General features: G+C 37.6%; 1 protein-coding gene across 1 annotated transcript in view; it reads right to left on the minus strand.

Annotated features, from left to right (window-relative positions):
* The window catches only part of PDGFRB (platelet derived growth factor receptor beta), a 49076-nt gene extending 43587 nt beyond the window's left edge, over window positions 1–5489 (minus strand). Inside the window, exon 1 of the mRNA XM_053463612.1 lies at window positions 4517–5489. The gene's annotated coding sequence lies outside the window, so the exon portion shown is untranslated. The remainder of the gene's footprint in view (window positions 1–4516) is intronic.
* Between the last annotated feature and the right edge of the window lie 803 nt (window positions 5490–6292).

The raw sequence follows: 6292 nt of genomic DNA on the forward strand, positions 1-6292 counted from the left end.
TTAGGATTTCACTCTCCACTCACTCAAGACAGTTAAAAATATACAGAAAAAGTTTAACCACGACCAATGGATGCTATCATTTTATCATAACAAGTATCATTTGGATTCTTGGCTTTATACTGTATGTTTGGTACTGGTTTGGTCTGCGCTGCGGTAGAATGAAAAAAAAAAAGAGAGAGAAGGGAGAGAGAGAAAGAAGAAGAGAAGAGAACTGTATGTTGTTGCCTGCCTTTGCCTTGCTTATGTAGTGCTTGTGTTTACTGGTTCAGTTCTTGTCCTGCATGTGTGAAGATGTTTATTAGATTATGTTTCCAACCACATATGTGAAATAACGTCTGTGCTCAGTAGTTTTTGTGGTTACGGTTTGTTTTTAGGTACATACTGCACACACTGAAGCATTTTAATTGAATGTAAGGCTTGGCGCTCACCTTTCTTCAGTTGCTACTCCAGGTCACGTGACCTTCCACAAAAATGTTTCCAGTGGGGCGAACACAAAATCAAAGGCATAACTTGATTGCCGGATTCACATCAGAGTTACAGAGATGCCCCAACGAACAAAGATAGGTTCTTTGCACTTCATACACACAGACCTGTCTTGGTCAGGGTAAATGTGCAGGTTCCAAAGGTCATACAGTCTACAGCTACTCTGATTTAATGAAACCTGAGCATCCAAACTGGTTCTTTTCTCACTGGTATATATATATATATATATATATATGACAACGTGAATACAAGTGACTTGGTTTAGAATATATTTACTTCCTGGCAATTGATGACTTTCATATGTTAACTGTTATTAGAACCCCTTGGTTGCCAACATTTGTGAAACCCAAAGATGGGTTGTTAAAGGGTTACTATTTGAAGAGCCTCAGGATGAGTTCATTTAGACATCAACAAGATATTTCCACCACCCAATGTTCCCATTTACACTCTCCTTTTCATGTCCAGGAAGTGAGCATGAACGCTTATCAGTATACCTGGGAACTTTCTAAACCAGCTGACCCTGAGACTCTTGAAATAATACCCTTTAAAAGCCCATCATGAAGCTTCTGTGCAAGGATCAACTTTGTTCCTCATGGAAACCTTAACTTGTCAAACCCTAAAAGTTCTCGGTTAAGATTATTGGCATTAAAGAAAGCCTTATTGAAATAAATATAGATGTCTAATAGATGGATAGATAATAGAAGCTCACAAGAGCAGAGCCCTCTTCTCTTTCTGTACTAGTATGTCTAAGCATATGTTAATGTTACTGTCAGTTTTCTATATTGTCAGTTTTAATGTTATTGTTAACTTGTACTCTCCCATGTTGTTATAGTGCTACAGAATGTTATGTTGCTCTATAAATAAAATGTAAAGCAATAAATAGACAGACAGATAAATATATGAACATAAATGGTATATTTTACCTGCAATGGCTACCCAGTTTTAATAAAAATGTCATATTCTACACCCACTAAGAGTATCATTCATTGTGCACGTGTGTCTTCCACATAACATGGAGTCAGCACCAGCCATGGAGAAGCAAATGGCATGAAAGAGCACAAGTCTCCAACTGAACTTGAGCCAAAGCATCAAAGCCTCAGACAACTGTGTGAAGATATAAGCAAAGCCCTATGTCCTATTTATGCTGCAGCATCTGTTATCTCCAGCACTAAAATAACTATGGTCTAGACCCATGAATGCAGTTTGTACTTGCATCCTTCAAGGACTCATCCATGTATTAAATAACCACAATTCCAAGATGTAGACACAGGTATTTAATAATTTACAATTTGCCTCTAATTATGAATGAGACAAAATGATTAATGTATAGAAACAATTGTACCAATTCAGTACAATATCCATCTTGTATTCATATGTCTTTTTTAAGATATCAAACCATATTTGGTCCCTGATCTTGTTATGTTTCAGACCTTAAACATATTTGTATGGGTGTCCACATGATTTTCCCCAATACCTCCTTACCTTCTCTCCATTGCCTATCTTTGTTGGCTCAGGAGAAAAGGTTTCCTGGTGGGAGGCAAATGCTAGTTACTCATTAATAGGAAAAATTATATAACCGTGGTGGTAGTAGCTAATAGACCATCATGTACCTGTGCAACATGAGAACTTTAGTTTACAGTAGCTTGGCCGGTAATGATTAGCCACAACTACCCCGGACTACAATTCCTATGGTGTTCAGCCAGTAATATTACATATTTGAAACAAACCTTGTGTCTGCAGCATGTAAACTGTGTCTCTGCCAAGGTGGGTACTCCCTGCCTGTAAAGGAGCTGCTGGAGTGAAGGGGAGGAAATCAGCTAGAGGGAGAGGAAAAGAGCAGACCAAACGTCTCTGACAGCAAGGGCATACAGAATTAAATAAAAGCTTTTTTGCTACACTCACTAGGTTTTTGTTTCTGTTCTCTATGACTAGTTAACCTACTCTAAGCAGGCTACTTTTTCTCCCTCCCCTGCTGCCTCTTTGAATTTCTAGTGGGAGCACCTCTCTCTCAAGGTGGTTATGTATGTATGTTTGTTTGTATATATGTGTGTATGTGAGCATGCATATCTATGTATAGGTATGCGTGAGCATGGATGTGTAATTGTGTGTGAGCATAGATGTGTAATTGTTTGTGTCTGTGTGAGCATGGATGTGTAATTGTGTGTGTGTGAGCATGGATGTGTAATTGTGTGTGTGAGCACGGATGTGTAATTGTGTGTTAGAGCATGAACGTGTAATTGTGTGAGAGCATGGATATGTAATTTTGTGTGTGTGAGCATGGATGTGTAATTGTGTGTGTGTGAGCATGGATGTGTAATTGTGTGTGTGTGAGCATGGATGTGTAATTGTGTGTGTGAGCACGGATGTGTAATTGTGTGTGTGTGAGCATGGATGTGTAATTGTGTGTGAGCACGTATGTGTAATTGTGTGTGTGAGCACGTATGTGTAATTGTGTGTGTGAGCACGGATGTGTAATTGTAGCCATAATCCCCTCTTAGAGAGACAGCCCTTAACAATTAAAATTTTGGCTCAATATTTTAATGAGTCAAATAGGGGATCTCCAGGGTTCTGGAAATCAAACTATTTGAGGAAAGATGGTATTGCACAATCTGCTTAAATAAAAGCAAAACTTGTACTTCCAAAACCTGTTTCTGGAAAGCTATCCAACATATTTTAGAAGATATTCATTTTAAACCCTTTGCTGTCAAGGGGGCTTAAGCTCCTTAAAATAGAAATGAGTTAACCCTTTATACAAATCATATCTAAAAAAAACTTTAGGAACTGTGCATAAGTGTCCACAAGAGGAAGACATTTGTTTCTTTTGATTTGTCACCTACATCTTCAATAATTCTATGGGGGCATTAATAGTTTAAAGTAAAAAGAGTATGTAAGGGTGAAACAAAATAAGGGATTAAAAGTAAACAGACTGATGGCTTTGATTTTTAACCCCTCCCACACAAAGTTGCCCACTGTGGTGCATTCCTATCCTTAACCCTATCATACACTGAAATGGTTGGCAAAACACATTACATTTCCAGGAAGATTCTCCTTGATACTTTTATATATCTGTTTAAAGCATTGCGTTGTGGTTGTTGTTTTTTTGTTTGTTTTTGAAATTACAGTTACATGCATTGGACTGGTTTCTCCAGAGTTTATACGTAGAAATCTCCGCCACCATCCGTAGATTAAATCGAGTTTACTGCCAACAGGCACGTGAGATTCCCAGCATCCAATGGCAGTCAGGTAGACCTAGTGGTCTGTTGCCAGGATACACACAGTTTACATGTTGTCATTGAACACATACAATACATGAGCTTCAAATGCCGTAAATAGAATCATAGTAAACGATCTTTACAGAGATTGTCAGAGATACCAAAAGGGGTGACCACTGCAATGTTACGTCATAGTTGAAAACAATTTTAAGAACTTTGTCTAACTTATGATTATCTACTGAATCTTTCCAGGTTGTTCTACCAAGTATTAAGCAGATTTGCAAATAAAACTTGCTTCTCTCTTTTAAATCTCCATTTTGGAATGCTGTATAATACCCACTACTGACCTCTGGTCGTGCACGAAGACTCAATAATATCTGCTGTGTCTTTAAGGATATCACTTGTTTTGACGTACCAAACCATGGTATTAAGTTGGCACTTAGCCAAAGCTGTCTGACGTTTGAATTCTGTTCTTACTGTTCATAGGCAGCTATTTGTCTTTTTTCAAACCGTTATTGAATACAATGTGAGCTAAAGCCATGGCGTCACGTGTAAAGGACAATTCTAGAGCGACATTGCAAAAGTGGGGCAATTAGCACGGATATCTAATTGGTTGCTGTGGCAATTGCAACACTCTTGCAGTAGAATTACTAATTTATCCGTAGCCTCCTGTATGAGTTGTAGAGGCATGGTAGACTTTGAAAAGACACTTGCCAACAAAATTATGACAATATCACTTTGGCAGCCTTTCGTTTTAACTTTTGACAACGCATTAACTGAACAACCCCCCGTAACAAAAAAAGTTAAATGTTTTGATTTACCTTATTCAATGTCTCCTTCAGCAGACATACACAGTTCTGTTTTCAGATGTTACTTTTTTTCTGTCTTGTCTGGATTTCTTCTTACTGAAGTCCTGCAGTTAAATTTCTGAAAGGTTGAAATGTTTCACAAAGTTTTCCATTGGGTTTAAGATGAGAAAAAAAGGCAGGAATAGTAAACGCAAGAGGGAGGGACACCTTTTGCCAAAAGGTTAGGAGACTTCAAACAGGGCAAGATATTGCACAACTGTCCACATGAGCATCTTCAAGCAATTGTTTTTCCAAAAATCTTCTTCTGCCCTTTGTAAGTGACGATGACCTTGGGAGTTAGAACTGATGTTGAGATGTTCGAAACGTTTTTTGGATAACAGCTACGTTTTCTCTAGTTTCCCTTCACAATCTAGAGGCTGGCCTTAAATGTTTGAGCTGGAAGATACATAATGAAGGCGAGAGGTGTAGGAAATCCTCTGAAAATCTAACTTGGGACTCCAGAAGAATGTTTCCTTCTCTTATCCAGCTTGACTTACTCTGTTCCCAATATTTTTCTTCAGCTCTGTGTACGTATCTCCCCCCTCTCCCTCCCAATACTCTCCCCTCTGTGTGAGTGTGACTGGGAGTCTGTTTTCAATTCTGGCTGAATTTTCTGTGTCTTTTTTTTTTTTTTTTTTTGTTCTTTTTTTTTTTTTCTTTCTCAGGATATGAGGGGATGTTTAGAAAATTCACTTCCAATGCCAGCAGCTGAGTCATGGTTTTATTAAAGACGGGACTTTGCTAAACTGACTCCACAAATTCATACAACAATAGCAACGCAGTTCGACTTTTACCGATGTATAGTGCAGAGTTCCTGGCGATAAATAAATATTATCTTGATCGATTTATTAGGCAGCCACATAAAACATGGAGATATACATGGAAAAATGCCATAGAGAATTAAAACGAAATCGGAATAATGATCTGGTTGTGATAATCCTGTTATCGGCCCTGGTACTCATATTAGCAATTAATCTTTAACATTGATTATGAAACATTAAAACTACTGTCTTGACTTTGTTTACCCCTGTAGCATACTTTAAAGTTACAACAATTGCTTCTAACAGCCAAACTTTAGCTTAAGGAACTGATGTCCCATACAGGCGCTATATAAAAAAAATTATAATAAAAATAATAATACATTGGACTGTTTAATTCCCAACTTAAAAAAAAAAAGCACTATATCACTACAGCACTAAAGCACTTGTTTTTAAATCTGACCACTGTGGGAAATAAAAAATGTAAACTTGCACACAAGGATTTAAAAAATCCTCACTAAAGACATTCAGGGTGCCCAAAAGACCTAAAAAAAACTATTTTAATTTATTATATGCAAGTCTCTGACCAAACAAAAAATATTGCCCAAGACCGGCATGTTATTTCAAAAGAAAATATACGGATACAGCTATTGTATGAAACTTGGGAAATATAGATCTTAAGGGCATTTTATGAACTGAATTGAAGCATTTTTACAGGGTATTTTTCATCAATATAGCTTTTGCAGGTATTCTTCAATGGAAGATACTCTTGATGCACTTGCCAATGTGTAATGCTTAATAACTGGAAAGGGAGGTCTAACTCTTCTTTCAACCCATTACTGTAGAAGCTGGAACTGAAAGAGTAAATGGTAGGCCTGCTTATTGGCAACTCATCTTCTGATGAGTGTTGAAGTATTTTCAGTTCCAGAGCTATGCCACACTTGTTATTGATAGCGAAGAACAAAGGAACATTGTAGTTCGCAGAAAGCGG

This window comes from Spea bombifrons, chromosome 4 (genome assembly GCF_027358695.1).
Source record: "Spea bombifrons isolate aSpeBom1 chromosome 4, aSpeBom1.2.pri, whole genome shotgun sequence".
Lineage (NCBI taxonomy): Eukaryota > Metazoa > Chordata > Amphibia > Anura > Pelobatidae > Spea > Spea bombifrons.